We start from the raw sequence: 24,947 nt of genomic DNA on the forward strand, positions 1-24,947 counted from the left end.
AAACATAGATGATGTTAAAGGAATTTTTCAGGTTCAAGTTAAGCTCAATCCACACCATTTGAGGCATCATATTGATTACCACAAAAAAACAAAATATATATATAAATCGCAGCAGAAAGGAACTTACAATGGAAGTGAATGGGGCCAGTACATAAACGTTAAAATAAAAACTTGATTAGCCTGATAAGGGACCGGGTGAGTATAATCAAGACCCGTCCCCGCCCTCCGCCCTGCCACATTCCTCCCTCGCTCTCTCAGGCAGGGGAGCCCCCGGCATGACGTACACCCCCCCTTACCTGGGGAGGGGCGTGTCTTTTGCCCCGCCCTGCCACAAGGGATTATTAACATTGCATCATCATGGCAACAGTGTTGAAAAATTGGATATAACTTTAAACAGAAAAGATTGTTGAGCAATTTTATAACACTAAAATCATTTATGCATCTTGTTTACATCTTGTGGCTACACTTATGAAACACTTCATATTTTGATGTTTACAGACTGGACTTATTCATTTCCATTGTAAGTGTCTCACTGTAAACCAGATTTTTTCTTTCGTTATTTGAAAGAGGGATGAGTCTAAAACACTTTTTGTGGTAATCAATTCATAAATGCACAAACCCAAAACATTCCTTCAATAAGCAATGCTTGATATGCCACCTTCAGAAATGTGTAACTAATAAATGTATATATTTAATAAATGAGTACTTTATTTCTCAGAATGCACTATTATACACCAAAGTCTTCCAAATGGTGCCAAAAACATAAATTTACCTGAAAACAATGACATACAGCACATTTTGAGGTGCTGTATGTCAAAATTAACAATTATTTATAGCAACAGATTATAGTACATAATTACTAATGTTGTAACATTTTTGACTGTAGTTAATTTATTTTAATTGCAAATCAGTAAATTCCTCTTCATGTCTTTCCAATTCCAATCAAACATCCTGTGACCAATTCTATTCAAATTAAAAGGGAACCATCCATCCATCCATCCATCGTCAACCGCTTATCCTGTGTACAGGGTCGCGGGAAAAGGGAACCAATTCTTCCCAAATCTGGTCTTATGTGTGCATGCATATGTGTATGTATGAGTGCATTAAAGAGGAAATGCATTTGAAATCCATTTGGTCCATTCTCTTAAAATGCCCTTGTTGTGGTTTTATTGTTACGCTTTCATCAAAGCTTTTTGAACGAGGCTTATTTTTTTTCACTCTCCCTCTCTTGCAAAGTAACGCTGATCAAATTAAAACCAGACAATTACCCATCCGGGCAAACATGGGCTCTTGATACTCTCTGATCCCAAAACATTGCTTAATCACGCTGCTGGATGAACTGGAGTGTGCGCATGAGTGGCCATAATCAGGGCTGGGCTGGAAGTAAAAATCGGCTCTGGAAAAATCCATTCATTTTGAGTTGGAATACAGAAGTAAATTTACTGATACAAACAACAATGTTTAATGTAGTCATAGTCTAGGGTTATGTTTAAACATTCTGCACAATTTAATCAGCTAGCGCCGTTTTGTCACTTTTGAAGTTTTGGTGTTTCACATGTGCAGCAGAAAATGGCAGCGCTTAACGAATAAGAGTGTGGCAAGGGTCTGACTCTTGATCGTTTCGGGGGCTAACGGGTAGGGTGGCCCAGTGCTCCCGTTGGCCAGTCTATCCCTGGCGATAATTAAGCATAAAGCTGCGTACACACTGCCAGCGACTTTATCGCTGCAGGTCGCCAGTGGCTGGCGGTGAAGTCGCTAGTGGGTGTTCCCACTACTGGTTGCCTAGTAACGTTTATAAATGACATTCACGGATGTCATTCCATTGCTGTTGACAGCGAATCTCTTTTCTTGCCACTAAAAACAAACATTTTGGAGGGAAAAGACTAAATATAAATGGAATCAGTACATAAAATGCTTTATATCAAAGATGAATGAGAAACCAGGCGTGCTGTTTGCCATAGCGGCTGTTTATCTGCGGCGAAAATGCAAATGCCGGTCTGTCTGGGTCCATGAAATCCCCGCAATCTCAGATACACCTTTCCACGCAGTATTTTTCTTAAAAATGTCCTTGAACGTGGGAAGAGACATATCATAGAACACTGGAACATTTCTAACAGCAAGAATTAGCCTTTCATCCAGCTTTCCGTTACTGCAGGAGCTGAGAGAGAGAGAAGGATCACGTGAGCTCTCCCGTATTCTCTCCTATTGGCTGTCGCTTCGTTAGTCGCTCCAAAGTTGAACTTTTCTCAACTTTGTCGCGTCGCTGGACACGCCCACATCTAGCGCCAACGGTCGCGACAGCTCGTGTCGCCGGAAGTCGCTGTGCTCGCATTGAAAATGAATGGTATTGAGTTGCTGTCGCACGCGATGTCGCTGGCAGTGTGTACGCACCTTAACTGATCGGATTTGCTGATCCAGCATTTCCCCTCACAAACACAGAGAGAGAGGCCTGTAATGCATTTACTCAATATTATTTAGCATATGTTCAGTTAACACACTTCACTACACATTAAAAGAGATGACATGTCTCTTTCACCTTATCTCTCCTCTATATATACCAGGACAAAATTAAGCATCAACCCAAAAGAAGCACACCGCATCCCAAATAAGGAGTTGCATCACAAAAAAGGACGCTGAGCACAAACAGGCACCAGCACAGCTCGGCATTTATTAGTCCTTAAAAGGAGTCATCAAAATACATTTAAAGGGATATTCCTTCCATATAAAATCATTTTGATGGACCCAATTTATATAAGGTGTCTTTAACTGCTATGTACTTATGCATTTGATACAATCAGAGTTGGGGAGTAACGGAATACATGTAACAGGATTACGCATTTAAAATACTAAATATTAGTAACTGTATTCCACTACAGTTACAATTTAAATAGTTGGTAATCAGAATACAAATTACATTTAAATATGATATTGATATTAAAGTGATTACTTTGCATTTTTTTGTCATTTGTTTTATTTAATATTTAGAATATTCAGTTTTATCCATATAAATTATGCAAATCAAAGAGCGTTTGAACAGCGGTGAAACACTTTAAGATTTGGTTCATATGAGTGCATTCACACTCTTGTGTGTGTAAAGGTTGATATGACGTTATTGAGGAACTTTCCCTTGAGTGCTTAATAGAGAAGCTACATCATGTTTCTGCAGCTTAACAAAAAACAGTTTGACAGATGAAACATAAATCCAATAAATACACAATTACATGCGTGCTCAATGTGTTTTTTTATGCAGTTAGGGTATTTTTATAGGAAATGCTAATCAATGTAGCCTTTAACAATGTATAAAAACAACAAATAATATATTTTCGGCATCATTTTATGAAGAGAATCCACATACGATCAGGATGTATTTGTGTTCACTCTGTGGGGATTTGAGTTTGGAGCAGCAGATATTTTTAACCTTGTGTAAAGTGAACATTTAGCTTTATGTTAAGCTAAAACGCTATTTCTTGCCTTTATCTGTTATCAGACTCGATTATATTTCATAATGAATTCTATGCCAAAAATTCAAGTTGGAGCATATCTTTTTTTCTCTAGTAAAACCTTTGATATTAGGGCAAAAATGTATTAAAACCGCTTACATTCGGATTAATTACACGGTGTCCCGATTAATTTACCGCAACTAATCGTATATACAAATATTTGCTGAGAATGCCCCTCATATAACAATAATTCAATATATAATGATGAAATAATTATCTTTCTATAAGATATAATTAGTTATTTTTAAATATAATATATATATATATATATATATATATATATATATATATATATATATATATATATATATATATATAAAATAACAAATATTCAGATAATTAAAATGCATTACATTCTTGTGGCAGAAGAGTTGAAGGCGGGTGCATACTGTATGATATTGGCCACAATTCTTCCGTCTGAGACAAATTTCGGGAATCCTAAAGGATTTCTCTTGTCGCAGGGCAAAATTGGCAATCTTACAACGATCAGTGTGACATGTTCACAGATGGACGATTAATCGCATTTGCGATGATCTTCAGCCTCCGACGAAGTTCTGTCAGTGTTTGAAATTTAGCATCATAGCCGTACAGTGCGACTGCTATTATGACAGAATGAGATATTCTGCTCCTCTCTCGCACCCGAAAGAAACCTCCCCCGCGTTCGCACCATCGCAACATTTGTGCCCAGTTATCACTCTACTCAAGCACTTTCAATGATTTTTCTTCTTTTCATTTTATATAAAAATAAATAAATAAATAAGCAGAAAATACTTGGAGAAAAGTGTAACATGTCAGCAATATAAAAGCATTATTCTCTGAATTCAATAAATAGTTATTTTTCTTTACATTTATCGTGCATTTACGTTATTATTATTCATATTTAACTTTTAATTAATTTTCTTTAGACATCTGTAAACGTCTTTAGTTAAGATTCACACCACTCTGATTTTATTTATAAATAAATAAATAAAATAAAATAGAAAGATTGAACAATTTATACTGGGAATGTATTTATGGGACGTTTTAATCCAAATCAGCAAATACAGTTGGATACGATTATAGAAATCTACGTCATTTTTGTGCATCATCCATAGGGAATTTGCTAGTGTGATATATTATCAGCCTTTATGAATTTTCTTAATTCTGTGTGGCCGATAGTTTACTAATCTAAAAGAGGAGAAAGACGTATTATAACCTTACTCCTAACCCTACATTAACCCTAACCCAACCCTACATTAACCCTAACTCTTACCCTAAACCTACCTATACCTCAACCTCAGTAGAAGCTAATGTGAATCTTGTGAGAATTTTTGCACATTAAATAAACTGTATTGTATGTATTTTAATGTTAGTACATGGTAGTTAAAGACTTAATATAAACTTTAATAAAGTGGGACCTTTCGATTTGTCCGTCAGTTTGTAAAAGCATACAAAATACATGCGTACAGTAATGCACTTACTAAGGAAGTCTATGAGGCAAGCCATAGATGTACAACTTTTTTTTGCAATCAAAACATTATGAGTTTAGTGTCAGAAAACAAATCGGTTACCTAACGTAACCTCGGTTCTCTCTAGATGAGGGAATGAGTATTGCGTAAGCTAGCTTACGCTACAGGAAAGATTCATCTTTTCTGAGATATTGAAGCCAAAAAATTATCCTTAATTTTGTATCATTTGTCAACACAGTGCAGCAACTGCAGACCTTGAGCGGGCTAGCTAGCGAGCTCATTGGCTGCTCTGCGGCAACTGCTGCAGCCTATAGACGAACTTGGGCGAACTCGCGTCCAATGAGAGGCGACCGCGCGCTTACTGCATCAAAGCCCGCCAAAATGGGCGTGGCTAGAGTGCATATAAGCGTAGTTCGTAGGCTGGAACCCTGGTTTTCATTGAATGAAGCGAAAGTCGCTCATGGCGCGAGCACGGCCGGCTACGCAATACTCGTTCCCTCATCTAGAGAGAACCGAGGTTACGTTAGGTAACCGATTCGTTCTCTTACGAGAGGTTCTCTCGTATTGCGTAAGCTAGCTTACGCTACGGGAACCCATTGTCAAGGCCGTGCGTGCCAAGCATCCACTGCATGAGCCCCGGGGGTGGGGGGACCCGGGGGAGCCCTTGTGAGTGGGGAAATAATATTTGGCCGGCAAGAGTGCGGGCCAGTGTGTGTGTAATACATAAGCACATAGTGGGAAGGGAACGACAGAGCGGCGGTGCCGGTCTGTGTGGAATGAGTCCCATCAGTGCAGCTCACCAGGGGAGCTGTAGCGTATTAAACCGCTAGTAGTTTTGCCTGCAGGGCGGGCACTTCCAGATTGTAAAATCTGACAAAGATGGAGGAGGAAGCCCAGCCCGCTGCCACACATATGTCGTGAATGGAAATCCCGCTGGACCATGCCCACGATGAGGCCATGCCTCTAGTGGAGTGAGCCCTAATGCCCATCGGGCATGGCAGGTCTTTTGACGCGTATGCGGCAGCAATAGCGTCCACTATCCATCTAGACAGTGTCTGTTTCGAGGCGGCGAGACCTTTGGTGCGCCCTCCGAACGAAACGAAAAGCTGCTCAGAGCGTCTGAAAGAGGCGGAAAGCGCAGTATACAATCTCAGTGCTCTGACTGGGCAAAGGAGATTGGCGTCGCGTTCGCTATCGGATGCTGGCAGCGCCGAGAGGGAAATGACCTGTGCTCTGAAAGGAGTACCGATCACCTTGGGAACATAGCCGTGTCTAGGCTTTAAAATGACCTTGGAGTCACTTGGTCCAAACTCAAGACACGCAGCGCTGACAGACAGCGCGTGAAGGTCTCCCACACGTTTGACTGATGACAGGGCAGTCAGAAAAACAGTTTTGAGTGAAAGGTATTTCAAATCTACGGATTGAAACGGTTCGAAAGGGGGGGCTTTCATAGTTTCGAGAACTATAGAAAGATCCCAGATAGGAACCGATGGGGGCGCGGGGGGTTCATCCTTCTAGCTCCCTTGAGGAAGCGGATGACCAGCTCGTTTTTTTCCCAGTGACTGGCCGTGCAGGGGTTCAGCGAACGCAGCGACGGCCGCCACATACACTTTGAGCGTGGATGGGGATCTGCCCTTATCCAGCAGCTCTTGTAAAAACACGAGCAGCGACGACACCCCACATGTCCGTGGGTCCAGGTCTCTGTCGGTGCACTATTTTGAAAACACAGACCATTTTGACGCATAGAGTCTTCTCGTGGAAGGGGCTCTAGCGTGTATGATGGTGTTTATTACCCCTTCTGGCAGAGCGACGGGTAGTCATTGATCACCCACGCATGCAGCGCCCAGCACTCTGGGTGGGGATGCCAGAGTGTGCTGCGAGCTTGAGAGAGGAGATCTGCTCTCACTGGGATGGGCCACGGCGCTGTCAGTGACAGCTGCGTAAGCTCCGGGAACCATGTCTGATTCTCCCAACGCGGGGCTATGAGGAGCACCGAGTGACGCGTTTCCCTGATCCTCTGCATTACCTGTGGCAATAGCGAGACGGGAGGGAAGGCGTAAAGCGGGCGGTTGGGCCAGTCCTGGGCCAGCGCGTCCTCACTTTTCGAGAAAAATATTGGGCAGTGAGAGTTCTCTTCTGACGCAAGAGGTCTATCTCTGCTCTGCCGAATATGCGCCATAACTTCTGGACTGTTTGAGCGTGCAGGGACCATTCCCCTGGAGGAATATTGTCTCTGGACAGTCTGTCTGGGCCGTCGTTCAGATGGCCTGGCACGTGCGTCGCCCTCAGCGAGCGCAGGTGGCACTGGGACCAACTCAGTATGCGTTTCGTCAGATGGAAGAGGTTCCTGGATCTGACACCGCCCTGACGGTTTAGGTAGGATACCACAGATCTGTTGTCCGAACGGACCAGAACGTGGTGACCCTGAATGACCGGGAGAAAGCGCACAAGCGCTTACTCGACCGCTATCATTTCCAGACAAGATCATTTCCAGGCTTTTCCTGAACTGACCATAGGCCAAAAAACCGGAGAGCCCTCGCAGACCGCGCCCCAATCCGTGTTGGACGCGTCTGTCGAGATGACTTTTCGGCGAGATACAGCTCCCATCGTCACTCCCCGCTGATACCATTCGGCCACTGTCCAGGGCTGCAGAGCTGAAATACAGGTCTGAGTCAACTTGATCGGCTGGCGGCCTGTGGCCCAAGCCCGGCGAGACACGCGGGTGTTTAGCCAATGCTGAAGCGGGCGCATGCGGAGTAACCTAGCTGAAGTACTGCTGCGGCTGAGGCCATGTAACCTAGCACTCTCTGAAATTTTTTTCAGAGGCGTGAGGCTGTTCATCTGAAAGGACGCGGCTAGTCGCTGAACACGGCGCGCGCGCTGTGTAGATAAGCGAGCCGTCATTGCCACGGAGTCTAGTTCTATTCCAAGGAAGGAAATTGCCTGACTGGGCTGTAGTGAGCTCTTGGTCCAATTGACTGCAAGACCCAAACTGTTCAGATGGCTGAGGAGAACTGTTCTGTGAGACAGAAGCTCCGTATGTGACTGTGCCATAATCAGCCAGTCGTCCAAATAGTTCAGAATTCGCAAGCCCTGACTCCGCAGGGGTGCGAGCGCCGCATCCATGCACTTTGTGAAAGTACGGGTGCTAAAGACAGGCCGAACGGAAGGACGGTGTATTGATAAACCTGGCCGTCGGCGAATCTCAAGAATGGCCTGTGACGGGGATTTATCTGAATCTGAAAGTAGGCATCTTTCAGATCGAGAGAGATAAACCAGTCCCCCTGGAGCGTATGCGCGAGGAGTTTCCTGATTGTAAGCATTTTGAATGGTCTTTTTGCAAGCACCTTGTTCAAACCCCTGAGATCTAATATTGGTCTGAGGCCGCCGTCTTTCTTGGGAACAAGAAAATAACGGCTGTAAAACCCCGACTCGCTCAGCAAATTCGGCACTTTCTCTATGGCCCTTTTGCACAGAAGGTTTGCTATTTCTGAACGAAGCATGCAGGCTGCTTCCGTGTTCACAATAGTTTCGAGCCACGCTCTGAAGCGGGGAGGGCGGCGATCGAACTGTAGCAAATAGCCCTGTTTTATTGTGCTTAACACCCATTTGGATATCCCTGGGATAGCTTTCCACGCTTTGAAGCGTAACGCTAGAGGGTGAATGGCCAAATCGCCCTGATTGCCGCACAGCAGCTGAACAGAATGTGTGAGCGCTTACTGTGCTTATGCATGACTGCTCGCAGACAGCAGGGACAGGCTGTTCTGTGAGTGACTTCCCGATTGAGGTGAATGGGGAAAGAGTCACATCTGTTAAGTGATGCGCGAGCATAGTCACGGGCACGGGACTTACATACAGAGAAGTGTTTGCTGGCTGTGTGACAGAGCGGGCAGAGAATGGGCGCGCGCACGTATTCGTGAGCGCGTTTATTGACTCTAACACTCGAGCGGGCTGTGTCCACTTTATGTGAGTGGGCTCTGATAGGAACACGGGAAGTGTAATGCTTGTGTGTAGAGGTGAACACTGGATTGTGGGCACATTTTCTACACATAAGGCTGGTCGTGTGACAGAGCGGCCAGAGAAGGGGCGCGCGCACGGATTCGTGGGCGCGTTTATTGACTCTAACACTCGAGCGGGCTGTGTCCGCTTTATGTGAGTGGGCTCTGATAGGAACACGGGAAGTGTAATGCTTGTGTGTAGGGGTGAACACTGGATTGTGGGCACATTTTCTACACATAAGGCATGTTTGCTCTTTACAAGATTTCTTTGGGTCGCCGTGAAAACGGTGTTTGAGTGCAGGCAAGCGGGCAGTATCACCGGCTTGTTGGCTGTTGAATCCACCACTGTAGTAGCCTGAGAGAGGGGAGTGACAGGGGCGTAAGCTTTGACGGTGGTCCGCCGCGGCAGGACTGAGCCGTCGTTTTTCAACAAGGCTAGGAGGACTTCGGTTGCTCAGGTTTCAGCGCAACCTTAGACCGAGGCCCGCGGGGCGGCGGTCTGCGGCGGCTGTCTGAGCGCTGATCGAGGGCGGCTGCCCTGTCGACGCTGAGAAGTCTGACTTTGTTGAGCTGGGCGCCGTGAAGAGGCTCGTGCAGGAGGCTGGTCACGTGGGCGGCCTGCAGAGGAGCTAAGCGACGCGGCAGGAAGAGGTTCATGGCTTGGGTGGCTTTCTGGACTTCTGAAAGCGGTCAACAATGCCACTCATCGCGGAGCCGAAGAGACCGGTCGGAGAGAGCGGTGCGTTGAGGAACGTGGAGCGCTCTGCTTCTCCCATGTCGGCTAGTGTTAGCCACAGATGTCTCTCGGTCACAGTCAGCGAGGCCATGCACTTCCCTAGAGCTTGGGCTGCAGCTTTGGTGGCGCGAAGGGTGAGGTCCGTGGCGCTTCTTAGATCTGTAACAGCCTCTGGGTGCCTGCCTTTCTCATCCCACTCCCGAAGAAGGTTGGGAGCCTGACCACTCCTCGCTGTCCGAAGCCATGATGGAACAGCCCTTATCCTCCGCCTCGTCCTCCGAGATGGCAGCAGTGCGGCCGCTGGGCGGCAAGGGGAGGGTGAGAGCGTCCCGGGGGGGCGGGGAGGGTGAGAGCGATGCTCGAGGGAGAGGCTCCGGCGAGGCAGTCGCTTCTACCACCGGTTCTGGCAGCCTTTGGGAGCGGCACTTTTTCCTGCGCGGCGGAACGGAAGGCGGCGCGGCGGCTTTGGTTCTGAGCGCTTCGAGTCGAGCCCGCAGGGTCGACATCGGAAACTCCTCGCAGAGGTCGCATCCGCCTTCAGTGAGGGCGAGCTCTGCATGCCCCAGTCCCAGGCAGAGAGCGCAGATGATGTGGCGGTCACCGGCGCTGAGAGGGGCGCAGCATGAAGCGCAAGTGGTGCGAGGCATCTTAAAAAAGACGCTCGTTACTCTTTTGTGAAGTTCGTTAAGAACTAGCTTGCTCTAAAAAAGGATACGTCGCCGGATGGCGTAGCTCGCAGGATGGCTGAAGGTGGCGGAGACGGCCGGCTTCTTCGAGCGCTGTCCAAGCTTGCTAGATGCCCCTCGAATGGCGACGCGGCTTCCAGTTCAGAGATGCGAAGAGCTCCGCTGAAGAGATGAAAATCAGGGTTCCAGCCTACGAACTACGCTTATATGCACTCTAGCCACACCCATTTTGGCGGGCTTTGATGCAGTAAGCGCGCGGACGCCTCTCACTGGACGCGAGTTCGCCCAAGTTCGTCTGTAGGCTGCAGCAGTTGCCGCAGAGCAACCAATGAGCTCGCTAGCTAGCCCGCTCAAGGTCTGCAGTTGCTGCACTGCGTTGACAAATGATACAAAATTAAGGATAATTTTTTGGCTTCAATATCTCAGAAAAGATGAATCTTTCCCGTAGCTAGCTTACGCAATACGAGAGAACCGCTCGTAAGAGAACTGCAATCCAGTATATATTCCCTATGATTAATAAGACATTGTTTCAACAATTTTTGGTGTGTGGCGATGTGACTGGTGGGGAAAATGTATACAGTAGTTTTAGTGAAAAGAAGCTGTGATTTTATTAGTGTATTGAAGAGACTGCCCTGCAGGTCTTAATTACTTAGATACAGCAGAAATCATACAGCCCTCTCAAGTTCCCTACACTTTATGAAGCCTGTCAACTTCATAATTCAAAGAGCTCCCTGCTAACATGCGTCTTTGATTTTTTTTTCTCCAAATTTCAACTCAGTTTTCATTTGCTTTGAATAAAGACTTGCGGCTTTTGAATAAATTTTCGCCTAACACCAAGACTCTCAGACTGTTACTGTGCCTGATATCTGCATTAACCCTTCAAGCTCAGACCCACGGGCCCGCAAGAAATAAATATCATTGTCAAAATATAAACAACCGCAGTCTTGACCAACACAAAACAGGTATCGTTTGAAAGCGTATAAGCTCTAATTTCCAATTAATGCATTCATTATGACCAAAACTGAACAAGTGGTTTGAAATTTGCAGACAAATCAGAAGTGTTCCGTTTTGATCATTTATTTAAAAATATTATGCACTGTATATACAGTATTGTGTGTATATATAGTAAAAACTAATCAAATAGTCATGTGTCATATGTTGATTGAAAGCTCTCAAAGAGTACAATACATCCAGCTTACTTTTTTACTCACAGACAAAATTATAGCAAGTAATAGCCAAGTATGTCTTTGACAATTATGTTGGTGTAACTTGTATGCCGTGTTTTCCCTTATTACGTCATGAAAAATAAACAGAAAATAAATTACATAGGATTATTTAGAGGAGGTGATTGTCTTTCAAATGATCCCTCACACACATACACAGATCATTAGATAATCCACACGAAGCACAATATTACATATGGCCACCAGGAGATGGCGCCAAGTAAATGACACAAACTCAGTGACGCAGACTCATTGAGTCAAAAGGTACTCATTCTGTGAAATCTCATTATTAAAATCATGCCTTAATTCTGTGCAAAACTTTAGTCATTGATGTGCTTGCATGTGCAATTATAATGTTTTTATTTGTTTGGAGAGGCGTTTGGATAAATCATTTTTGTAATGTTATAACTTTTGATCGCTTAGTCATATCAACAAAACATTTTAATCAGATAAAGTTGACATAATTGGGAACAAATTCGGAGCCACCTTATTTACAGTCAGAGTTATATAATGAGTAATTTTATAGTAAATTTTGATGATTTTTCAGCAGTTTCTTAGGCTGAGAATATCTCAGAATATATCATAATCTATATCATTAAAAAAAAAAGTTTTCTCTACAATGATACCAAACACTTGACACTCCTTTTTTCTTTTTGTTGAGTTATAAGCCATTAATTCTGGGTATGCCACCCACTGAAACAGGAAATCTTTAAAAACACCCTCAGAGCTTAAAGGGTTAAATGAGAATGTGGATGTACAGAGAGATCCTGATATGGTTCCTATATCTATCATATACTTACTGAATAACAGTACTATGCAAAAGTCTTAGGCACATTAGATGTTTCACATAAACATGTGTCTTCTGTGTTTGTGTGTCAATAGAAAATATACATTTTAGATTTCCAAACATTTCTTTTGCAAATAGAATAGAACAGATGTAGAAGAAGGAGTCCTGCAACAGATGGTATGGCCACCACAGAGCCCGGATCTCAACATCATTGAGTCAGTCTGGGATTACATGGAGAGACAGAACCAATTGAGACTTCATAAATAGATAGAACTGTGGCAAGTTCGCTAAGATTCTCTAAAGCTGACCTTAGAACCTTGAAAAACTGTGCGCACGTGTAGCTACAGTAGGAGAATTGGTGATGTTTTGAAGGCAAAGGTGATCACACCAAATATTGATTTTGTTTTTTATGTTTACTGCACTTTGTATCCACAATATTCCATGATGCTTTGTGGGTGATGTGAAGCATAAACAATCATTATGTTATGTACTAGCAGCATTAAAAATGACAGAACCTTCAGAACGATTGATCATAGAATTATAGCGAGGTGATATTGTTCTTCCTCAACTATCTGCTGGATGATGGCCAAGTATCACAAATAAAAACATTTATTTTGTTGAGTCTTTATCCATCGATGAATGAACCTGAGCAGACTAAACTGAAAAGCTATGTAGCCTGTTAGCACCTTCACATCTGTAAATGTGGACATGTTTTGAGAACTGTAGATAATTAGGTTTATTTCAAAGCATATATTGAGTCTAGTCCACCAGGGGCCGGAGGACTCTATGCCGTCCGCCAGAGGTCAGAGGAGTGGCAGAGGACCAGGTGACGGGGTGTCCAGCGACCGGCGAGCCAGTTTTCTCTCTCTTTCCTCTCTCTGTCTCTGTTGCTCCACCTCACTCTTTCCCTCTCCCCTTTCCCTCCCCTTGTCTCTCCCAGGGCTCCAGAAAGGCGGTGAAGACCTGCCGGCAGGCACGGCCGGGAAGGGAGATTACTCAGGGTCAAGCCCTCCCTAAATAGTCTGACAAGTATGATATTGCTCTCTCTGTCAGAGCTCATCTAGTCTCACAGAGGGGCTTTTAATCTCTGATGGACAGAACCAGTTGCACTTGATATAGTGTGTGTGTGTGTGTGTGTGTGTGTGTGTGTGTGTGTGTGTGTGTGTGTGTGTGTGTGTGTGTGTGTGTGTGTGTTTGAGTGCAAAATCTGTTTAGAGTTCCAATAAAATGAACACTTTTAACCTCTTGAGATCAACACAACACGTGCACATTACGTTTTGGACTCACTGTAGGTTACGCGTAACTTAATTTCATTTAAACCAACAGATCTCAGATCAGGAGACTCTGTACTATCAATAAAGGGTTGAACTTACTACGAACGGTGTCATGTGACAAAACAACATAGTGCCAACCACAGCAGAGTTTGTGTTTTGGAGAAATGCTAACAAAACTACATCTGGTGAGAATCCTCATTAAGTATTTACTTTAAACCCTGTTTGAGTCAAAAGAGTACAGACTCTAGTTTCATACGATATGCCATTTTTTTTAATTTGCTCAATTCATCGCGAAACAGCCCGCTGTTAAACACAATGACCATGTATGTGGACTATAGGCTAATTTCCTTAAAATCTCCTATATTCACTGTGTATAGTCACATTGGGAATCAATGGATGCATTAAAAAACTGGACAATGTTACTTTCAAGGTAGTACAGGAGTTAGGATGAATATAAAGTGCATTTTAAACTGTTCTGAGAACAGTGTAGACAGGCAGCACACTGGAGGTTAAGTCATTCCCTAATTAGGGAGAAAGGGAGCAAAGGAGCATCCTATAGATTTCCTATGCAGACAAATGCATTCACTCCTGACATCCGGTCAAAAGTTCAGTTTCAGGCTGCAGATGATGTATGCAAAGAATCGTATCGGTTACCTAACGTAACCTCGGTTCTCTCTAGATGAGGGAACGAGTATTGCGTAAGCTAGCTTACGCTACGGGAAAGATTAATCTTTTCTGAGATATTGAAGCCAAAAAATTATCCTTAATTTTTGTATCCATTGTCAACTGGCCGTGACTAGAGTGCATATAAGCGTAGTTCGTAGGCTGGAACCCTGGTTTTCATTGACTGAAGCGAAAAGTCGCTCGTGGTGTGAGCACGGCCGGCTACGCAATACTCGTTCCCTCATCTAGAGAGAACCGAGGTTACGTTAGGTAACCGATACGTTCTCTTACGAGGGGTTCTCTCGTATTGCGTAAGCTAGCTTACGCTACGGGAACCCATTGTCAACGCCGTGCGCGCCAAGCATCCACTGTATGAGCCCCAGGGAATTAAGGGGGACCGGGGAGCCCTTATGAGTGGGGAAATAATATTTGGCCGGCAAGAATGAGGGTCATTGATTGTGTAATACATAAGCACATAGTGGGAAGGGAGCGACAGAGCGGCGGTGCCGGTCTGTGTGGAATGTGTCCCATCAGTGCAGCTCACCAGGGGAGCTGTAGCGTATTAAACCGCTAGTAGTTTTGCCTGCAGAGCGGGCACTTCCATATTGTAAAATCTGACAAAGGTGGAGGGGGAAGGCCATCCCGCTGCCACACATATGTCGTGAATGGAAATCCCGCTGGACCATGCCCACGAGGATGCCATGCCTCTAGTGGAGTGAGCCCTAATGACCTACGGGCATGGCAGGTCTTTTGACGCATATGCAGCAACAATAGCGTCCACTATCCATCTAGATAGTGTCTGTTTCGCGGTGGCGAGACCTTTGGTGCGCCCTCTGAACGAAACGAAAAGCTGCTCAGAGCGTCTGAAAGCGGCGGAGTGCGCAGTATACAATCTCAGTGCTCTGACCGGGCAAAGGAGATTGGCGTCGCGTTCGCTATCGGGTGCTGGCAGCGCCGATAGGGAAATGACCTGTGCTCTGAAAGGAGTACCGATCACCTTGGGAACATAGCCGTGTCTAGGATTTATAAATAATAATAAGTTTTATTTATATAGCGCCTTTCCAGAGCTCAAGGATGCTTTACAATAGACAAGCAACAATAAAGGCAGAGGACAAAGACAGCAGACAAAACAACAGCAGGTAGATAACAGTGAAGGTACAGAAAATGAGAAGGTTAGGTAGATGGGACAGCACCCAGCGGAAAAAAAAAAAAAACAGTACAACTTAAGAGTTATAACATTCAGCAAATAAGTGAGTTTTGAGCATGGATTTGAATTCAGAGATAGTGTTAACAGAACAGAGTGATCGGGGTAGAGAGTTCCATATTTTGGGTGCTACAACACTGAATGATCTGCCCCCATCGAAACAAGGTGATGCCGAGGGACTGACGAGAAGGCTAGAGTCGGGAGGATCATAGAGAGCGAAGTCGGTGCGTAGGGGTGAAGCAGATTACAGAGATAGGAGGGAGCCAAGCCGTGCAGAGATTTAAAAGTGAGAAGGAGAATTTTGAATTTGATCATGGTAAACCACAGGAAGCCAGTGAAGATCATGCAAAATTGGGGTGATATGTGCAGAACGCTTGGTGTGGGTGAGTATTCTGGCAGCAGAGTTTTGAATGTATTGCAATTTGGAAATGGAGCTAGCAGGAAGGCCAATAAAAGTGCATTGCAATAATCGAGGCGTGATGTGATAAATGCATGGATGACAGTTTCAGCGTCTGAGATACTGATGAAGGGACGGAGCTGAGCGATGCGACGTAGATGAAAGAATGCTGATTTAGTGATAGAATTAATGTGAGAATGGAAAGATAGAGAGGAGTCAAAGATTACACCAAGACTTTTAACAGTACTAGATGGTTTGATGTGAGAGCCAGCAAACTCGCGAGGTGAAGTTAGTAGGAATTTTGTTAGTGAGTGACGGAGGTCCGGTAAAAATAATCTCAGTTTTGTCCATGTTAAGTTTTAAAAAATTTGAATGAAGCCAATCTTTTATTTCATGCACACAAGCAGAGATTTTGTCAGTTGTGATAGATAGAGTCGATGTACAGGTAGTATATAATTGAATGACGTCAGCGTAAAAATTATAATTAAAACCATGACGGCGAAGGATCTGACCAAGAGGTATTATATAAATTATGAATAGTAATGGCCCTAAAACGGATCCCTGTGGGACACCTTGCTTCAGGGGACAGTAGGTGAGTGAAAATCTTGAACTGAAATGTAGAACTGTCTATCAGAGAGATAGGAAGAAAACCAAGAAAGAGCAGCACCAGAAATACCCACATCCAAAAGGCGAGAAATGAGTAGTTGATGGGAGACAGTATCGAAGGCAGAGCTGAGGTCCAGCAGCAGGAGCATAGACAGAGAACCAGAGTCACCAGAGAGAAGCAAATCATTGAGTACCTTAACTAGTGCAGTTTCAGTACTATGTAGAGGGCGAAAACCAGATTGAAGAGGATCAAAAGATTATTTTCGACTAGAAAAGACTGAAGCTGGGAGGCAACAGTACTTTCTAGTAATTTAGCTATGAAGGGTAGATTTGAAATAGGACGATAGTTAGATAATACTGAGGGATCAATGTTGGGTTTTTTGAGAACAGGGGTAACAGCAGCAGTTTTGAGTGGCAGAGGGAATGAGGCAGAGGTAAGAGATGCATTGATGAAGTGAGAAATAGGTGCAGAAATAACTGAATGGCAGAGTTTCAGAAGAGGAGTAGGAGCAGGGTCAAGACGACAAGATGAAGGGTTGGATTTCAAGATTAACTCAGAGACAGAAAAAGGAGTAGTCAGAGAAAAGTGAGACAGGGACTGTCCAGATTGGTTCGGCAGATAACTAATATTTGCAGCAACATTAGAGAGGCACTGGTTTACGGCATCGGTTTTTTCTAGCAGGTGAGTCATGAATGAACTACAGAGTTCATCAGAAGCTAGAGTAACAGGATTAGGAGGCTTACGCAGCTCCTCCTCCTCCTCCTAGGATTTAAAATGACCTTGGAGTCACTTGGTCCAAACTCAAGACACGCAGCGCTGACAGACAGCGCGTGAAGGTCTCCCACACGTTTGACTGATGACAGGGCAGTCAGAAAAACGGTTTTGAGTGAAAGGTATTTCAAATCCACGGATTGAAGTGGTTCGAAAGGGGGGGGGCTTTCATAGTTTCGAGAACTATAGAAAGATCCCAGATAGGAACCGATGGGGGGGCGCGTGGGGTTCATCCTTCTAGCTCCCCTGAGGAAGCGGATGACCAGCTAGTTTTTACCCCATGACTGGCCGTGCAGGCGTTCAGCGAACGCCGCAACGGCCGCCACATACACTTTGAGCGTGGATGGGGATCTGCCCTTATCCAGCAGCTCTTGTAGAAATATGAGCAGCAACAACACCCCACATGTCCGCGGGTCCAGGTCTCTGTCGGTGCACCATTTTGAGAACACAGACCATTTTGACGCATAGAGTCTTCTCGTGGAAGGGGCTCTAGCGTGTATGATGGTGTTTATTACTCCTTCTGGCAGAGCGACGGGTAGTCGTTGATCACCCACGCATGCAGCGCCCAGCGCTCTGGGTGGGGATGCCAGATTGTGCCGCAAGCTTGAGAGAGGAGATCTGCTCTCACTGGGATGGGCCACGGCGCTGTCAGTGACAGCTGCGTAAGCTCCGGGAACCATGTCTGATTCTCCCAACGCGGGGCTATGAGGAGCACCGAGTGACACGTTTCCCTGATCCTCTGCATTACCTGTGGCAATAGCGAGACGGGAGGGAAGGCATAAAGCGGGCGTCTGGGCCAGTCCTGGGCCAGCGCGTCCTCGCTTCGAGAAAAATATTGGGCAGTGAGAGTTCTCTTTGGACGCAAAGAGGTCTATCTCTGCTCTGCCGAATAGGTGCCATAACGTCTGGACTGTTTGAGCGTGCAGGGACCATTCTCCTGGGGGAATATTGTCTCTGGACAGTCTGTCCGGGCCGTCGTTCAGGTGGCCTGGCACGTGCGTCGCCCTCAGCGAGCGCCGGTGGCACTGGGACCAAATCAGTATGCGTTTCGTCAGATGGAAGAGGTTCCTGGATCTGACACCGCCCTGACGGTTTAGGTAGGATACCACAGATCTGTTGTCCGAACGGACCAGGACGTGGTGACCCTGAATGACCGGGAGAAAGCGCACGAGCGCGTACTCAACCGCTATCATTTCCAGACAATTTATGTGAAGGAGCTTTTCCTGAACTGACCATAGCCGAAAACCGGAGAGCCCTCGCAGACCGTGCCCCAACCCGTATTGGACGCGTCTGTCGAGATGACTTTTCGGTGAGATACAGCTGCCATTGTCACTCCCCGCTGATACCATTCGGCCACTGTCCAGGGCAGCAGAGCTGAAATACAGGTCTGAGTCACCTTGATGGGCTGGCGGCCTGTGGCCCAAGCCCGGCGAGACGCGCGGGTGTTTAGTCAATGCTGAAGCGGGCGCATGTGCAGTAAACCCAGCTGAAGTACTGCTGCGGCTGAGGCCATGTAGCCTAGCACTCTGAAATTTCTTCAGAGGTGTGAGGCTGTTCATCTGAAATGACGCGGCTAGTCGCTGCACACGGCGCGCACGCTGTGTAGATAAGCGAGCCGTCATTGCCACTGAGTCTAGTTCTATTCCAAGGAAGGAAATTGCCTGACTGGGCTGTAGTGAGCTCTTGGTCCAATTGACTGCAAGGCCCAAACTGTTCAGATGACTGAGGAGAACTGTCCTGTGAGACAGAAGCTCCGTATGTGATTGTGCCAAAATCAGCCAATCGTCCAAATAGTTCAGAATTCGCAAACCCTGACTCCGCAGGGGTGCGAGCGCCGCGTCCATGCACTTCGTGAAAGTACGGGGTTCTAAGGACAGGCCGAACGGAAGGACAGTGTATTGATAAACCTGGCCGTCGAAGGCGAATCTCAAGAATGGCCTGTGACAGGATTTATCTGAATCTGAAAGTATGCATTTTTCAGATCGAGAGAAATAAACCAGTCCCCCTGGCGCACATGCGCGAGGAGTTTGCTGGTTGTAAGCATTTTGAACGGTCTTTTTGCAAGCGCTTTGTTCAAAACCCTGAGATCTAATATTGGTCTGAGGCCGCCGTCTTTCTTGGGGACAAGAAAATAACGGCTGTAAAACCCCGACTCGCTCAGGGAGGCGGCACTCTCTCTATGGCCCTTTTGCACAGAAGGTTTGCTATTTCTGAACGAAGCATGCACGCTGCTTCCGTGTTCACAGTAGTTTCGAGCCAGCTCTGAAGCAAGGAGGACGGCGATCGAACTGTAGCAAATAGCCCTGTTTTATTGTGCTTAACACCCATTTGGATATCCCTGGAATATCTTCCCACGCTTTGAAGCATAATGTTAGAGGGTGAATGGCCAAATCGCTCTGACTGCCGCACACAGCAGCTGAACAGAATGTGTGAGCCGCTTACTGTGCTTATGCTGGACTGCTCGCAGACAGCATGGACAGGCTGTTCTGTGAGTGACTTCCGATTGAGGTGAATGGGGAAAGAGTCACGTCTGTTAAGTGATGCGCAAGCATAGCCACGGGCACGGGACTTACATACAGAGAAGTGTTTGCTGGCCGTGTGACAGAGCGGGCAGAGAATGGGCGCGCGCACGTATTCGTGAGCGCATTTATTGACTCTAACACTCGAGTGGTTCGTAACCGCTTTTGAGTGTGCTCTGATGGGGACACGGAACGTGTAATGCTTGTGTGTAGAGGTGAACACTGGATTGTGGGCACATTTTCTACACATAAGGCTGGTCGTGTGACAGAGCGGCCAGAGAATGGGCGCGCTTATTAACCCTAACACTCGAGCGGGTCGTAACCGCTTTATGTGGGTGTGCTCTGATAGGGACACGAAGACGGCCGGCTTCTTCGAGCGCTGTCCACGCTTGCTTGATGCCCCTCGAACGGCGACGCGGCTTCCAGTTCAGAGATGCGAAGAGCTTCGCTGAAGAGATGAAAATCAGGGTTCCAGCCTACGAACTATGCTTATATGCACTTTAGTCACGCCCATTTTGGCGGGCTTTGATGCAGTGAGCGCGCGGACGCCTCTCATTGGATGCGAGTTCGCCCAAGCTCGTCTATAGGCTGCAGCAGTTGCCGCAGAGCAACCTATGAGCTCGCTAGTAGCCCGCTCAAGGTCTGCAGCTGCCGCACTGCGTTGACAATGGATACAAAAATTAAGGATAATTTTTTGGCTTCAATATCTCAGAAAAGATTAATCTTTCCCGTAGCGTAAGCTAGCTTACGCAATACGAGAGAACCTCTCGTAAGAGAACTGTGTTCTTTGCATAAGGGAAGACACATCCCTTGTGCCTTGCTTGTTTATTTATGAAATATTTTGGCTAATTTGATAATGCTTTCTGGTTTAACTTTATGTTCTATTTATCACAATTTTCCATATTTTAATATGTTCCACAGTATCACAGAATTATATTTCAACAACACTCACTGGTCAGAAATGTACTCTAATTTACTAATAATTGAAGGGTTTTTAGAAAAGGCTGAAGTTGTAACACATTTGAAACACAAATTTCAGTCCCAAAGATGCTTTTATGCCATTATTATGGAAATAAATATTCCAGAAAGGCAAACTATTTGTAAGCCAATACATTCAAGAATAGCAGAAAACATGGTTTGAAAACCTTAATCATCAGGATTCCTCATCTAATGTGCGAGAGAAGCAATTTACAACACTCATCGAGTGTTTCCTCTCTCCCGCCAATCTCTGAGCTTCTGAAACTAATTTTATAATTGAGCCATTTGAGTGCATCACAAACTTGTTACTAACACCAGCAGGTTTCCTCAGAGGCCTCTGATAATGTGTCTACTGTGAAAATGTATTTGTTTTCTGTTGTATATAATGAATGTATTGAGAGTTAGGTCAGGCTTTGAGTTGAGTTTGTGTTTGAGTTATTGTGGCATTAGCATATAAGGAAGTGTTGCATAGTAGGCTAAAGTCTCAGCCTTAGATGGTATGCCCACCTCACGTCCTTCATAGACCAGACGGTATATAGCACACAAAATTAGCAAAAGCTTTTCCAAAATGATTGGTTGGCTTTACAGAATATCAGTGAGTCAGGAGGTGCAATTTTTTATCAGTTCGCCAAGAAACAATGTTCTGTTTAGACATTTTCAGACTGCTACAATAAGCATTTTTAGGAAGAACAACAGTAGTTGCTGGATTTGCCAATGTTCAGATCTATCTGAACGATATCAAAAGTTTGGACTTAGGTAAGATATCCTTAACCTCAACAGTATGTCTGTGAAATAATCCACAAGGTCTCATGACAAATCGTAATGAAAGTATGAGCTGATGAAATCGTCAGAAATCAAATTAATTGACTCATACAAAAATGTACAACTTTTGTACAACCATAGAGAAAAATAAACTAACCAATGAATAATGTTTTTACCATTTTTAACCCCAAACCCAAACCTAACCAAGTGTAACCCCTTATCCAAACCCCAAACATTACCATGATTTTAATTTGAAATTGCATAAATAAAAATTTAATGAGTAACAAAAGTTCTTCACAGACATTTCCTTTCATAAAATAATGTGTCGGATAGGAGATTTGATGTCTGTTTTGTATCGATTTGAAATTTTGTTTGTTCATTGTTAGTCTTCATGGGAATCAACATTATAACACGTTAAGTCTGTATGTTGTTTCTGAGAGTTCCATACCCTAGGATCTGCAACATTATGCCGACTCACTCTCCCATTTTCTCTAACTTCTTCAGTGCTGTATGTACAGACAATCACTGACTGACAGTGCCGCACAGTTAATTTAATCTTTTTTTTTCCACGGCAGTCTGATCCTAAAACTCTAAAGCCTAGCAATGCGACTATGCAAAAATATTAGTATATAACTGATGTAGCAAGGACCTTTTATTTTTTTACATTCTCAAACATAAATAAATTTATTTTATTTATGCTAAATAGCTAAATTTATGCACAGAGTCAACCATTCAGCCCTCTTAACCCCCATTAATGATGCAAAAAGAATTAATGATTCTTTACCACTCCCCATTCTCCAATACCAGGTTAAAATCTCTTTCCCATAACCCCTTAAGAGATGTTAAGGCTCTTATGAAAGCTCCTCTCATGAATTAATGAGGAATAATATACTGACACATCATGCCCCTTTCCAAAGGCTGTGAGCACCATACAAATACAAAGTCTGCAGCTGTGTACTGCCAAAAAATATAGTACAAAGTAAATGTAGCAACTGTAAATACCTGAAATATTGAGACCTAGGAATTGCAAATTGCTGTGTTATATTTTCAAATGATCTAAGTTCCGTTTTCATAAAGGTCACCTTTCAATCCATTCTTTCCAGCAAAAGGGAGACTTGTTAATTCCAAGTGTGCCGCACAAGCCCTCAAAAGTGAAGCCAAAACGTCTCGATTGCCCCCCTGTGACTGGTCCTAGTATAGATCATAAACCCACCTCCCCATGTTATTCAACGGGACGTGAAACCAACTAAACAATTAAATTACACTTCACATATCTTTTTTCCAAAGATAGTTTCTGTCATTTACTGTAGTTTCTATCACGTTGATGTAATTTCAAGTGTTTGTTTTCAAAATAAGTTTGTTTTTAATTATTTATTTGATGCTATAAAAACGGTGCTGTGACATCATGATTGACAGCTGTGATTGACAGGTTCGCTGAGCGAAGTAGTCACTGAAGCACCAACAGACTTTTTTTCGGGATCTTCGGACTGAGGAGATTGGAGCTTTAAATTGAATATCTAAATTTCTATAATTAATTACTTCACACCGTCATAAGTCAAAAGTCAAAAGTGCAGGGGCGTGTCCTTGCGATTGATTCAGCGAGAGTGAGGGCGGGGCCTTGATTTCGCGGCTTTACTTCCAGCTCACTACGGCGCAGGTCTGGTCCCGAAATTGCAACTGCGCAGACTCAAGTCCCAAGATGTCTGCGCTATATTGGGACACTGGCGGCTTCAGTTCTCACCAATGGAAAAGAGCGAAGGTACGTCGTCCATCTTTTTTTACAGTCTATGGTTAATACACCATTTGGGGTTCACCCATATGCTTGAGGAAACATTTAGGTAAATATCAAAATTGAACAAATGGGAAACCTTTGTCCATACTGAAAATAAGTGAGAAATAATGGGATGCATTTTTACTTCTCCAGGCAGTTTGACAGAAAAACTTTGTAATGGTGAGATTGGGGAAGGACTGCTTGTTCAATGTAGTACCAGGGAGGGGCTCTCTCAGGTGGAAGAGACCAATGGACCAAGTGTCTAAGATTTTGGGAGGGGCCTAAAATTCCTTTGTCAATTGGTCTATGTAACACACAAGTTTGAGACATTTGAATTGTAAATGCTTACTTATCAATGTTATGACTCCCCTATTCTTACTCGAACCAGTAAAAACACATGCCCACCCCATGCCCAACCAAATATTTTAGCTTCCTGTGAAGAAAAGTGCGTTTCTTGAAGAAACACTATATCATGTTTTTTACATTTAAGGAAAATACCACCTTCCTTCTTTTTATAGGGTGGACCAGCCCATAAACATTCAACATGGAGAGAAACATTTTACCTATATTAAAGTGTGACATATTGACATGTAAATATAAATTGTGTACCCAAGGCAACATTATATAGACCATTTCCCAAAATTGATGTAACAATCAAATCCTGAACAAGCCACAGACAGTCTCAACTGGCATCCAGCCCCCGGAAATCTGACAGACTATGCACACTCACAAGATTTTTCGCGACACTATTGCTCAAGTTTGGTGTTTTTTCTTCTTGTTTTGTTTTTGTTTTTAACATAAACCGTGACATTAAATTGCACAAAAATGTATTCCATAAAATTAGCCCCTGTAAATAATCACATCGAACGCACAAAATGAACAAATCAACTCAAGAATAAGTAAATAAAGGGAGAAAGTGAGTAGAGCAAGAGTCAGTGGGCAGCCTGTAGTCTGTATTGTTGACAAAGTGCAGGCAAAATCACCCACTCACACCATTGATTTAATGAAGGCCTTAGCTTGTCATGTGCATGTAAAAGTCTTGCGACCACCCTTGGCATCAATTCTCAGCTTAGCAGGAAAAAGCAGGTGAAACCCACCTTCTGTTGGTGAAGCAATTATTTATACTCTTTGAATCCATTATGCTTCGCTTAAGTCGATCTAGCAAAGTTCGGAAATGATGTTGTGGTCCTCCAAGCACAACTTGTCTTTATTCCTCGCGGCTTACAGAACAAAGTCTCTGTCAGCTGACCGCAAGAATCTTGCCAGGATAGATCGGGGTCTATCACCCGCCACGGGAAGCTGACTGAAAACTCTGTGGATGCGCTCAATTTCGAGCCCATCCAAAAACGTCACCATGTCTTGACCTTACTTTCCCTCTGGGATTTCAATGAAACAAAGATTATTATGCCTGCTTTGATTTTCATATCCCCCAGTTTTTCCCACACAAGTTCCACATCAGCTTTGGTAACAGGCGGATTAGCAGGTAGCTCTCTTTCGGCCAACTCCAGAAACTCAACCCGTTTTTCGTCCATTCTTGTGATCAGGGTGGAAAGTTTCACCTCCATAGATGTGATCGCTCTACGTATTTCTGCAAGGCCCTCCAAATCAGTCGAGATTTTCATC

At 44.5% G+C, this 24,947-nt stretch overlaps 2 protein-coding genes across 2 annotated transcripts in view; both read right to left on the reverse strand.

The window, feature by feature from the left end:
- Window positions 1–24,947, reverse strand: part of LOC127619593 (septin-7) — a 234,466-nt gene that overhangs the window by 126,368 nt on the left and 83,151 nt on the right. The window lies entirely within an intron of this gene.
- The window catches only part of LOC127619592 (potassium voltage-gated channel subfamily G member 2-like), a 49,691-nt gene that overhangs the window by 5,289 nt on the left and 19,455 nt on the right, over window positions 1–24,947 (reverse strand). The window lies entirely within an intron of this gene.

This window comes from Xyrauchen texanus, chromosome 26 (genome assembly GCF_025860055.1).
Source record: "Xyrauchen texanus isolate HMW12.3.18 chromosome 26, RBS_HiC_50CHRs, whole genome shotgun sequence".
Lineage (NCBI taxonomy): Eukaryota > Metazoa > Chordata > Actinopteri > Cypriniformes > Catostomidae > Xyrauchen > Xyrauchen texanus.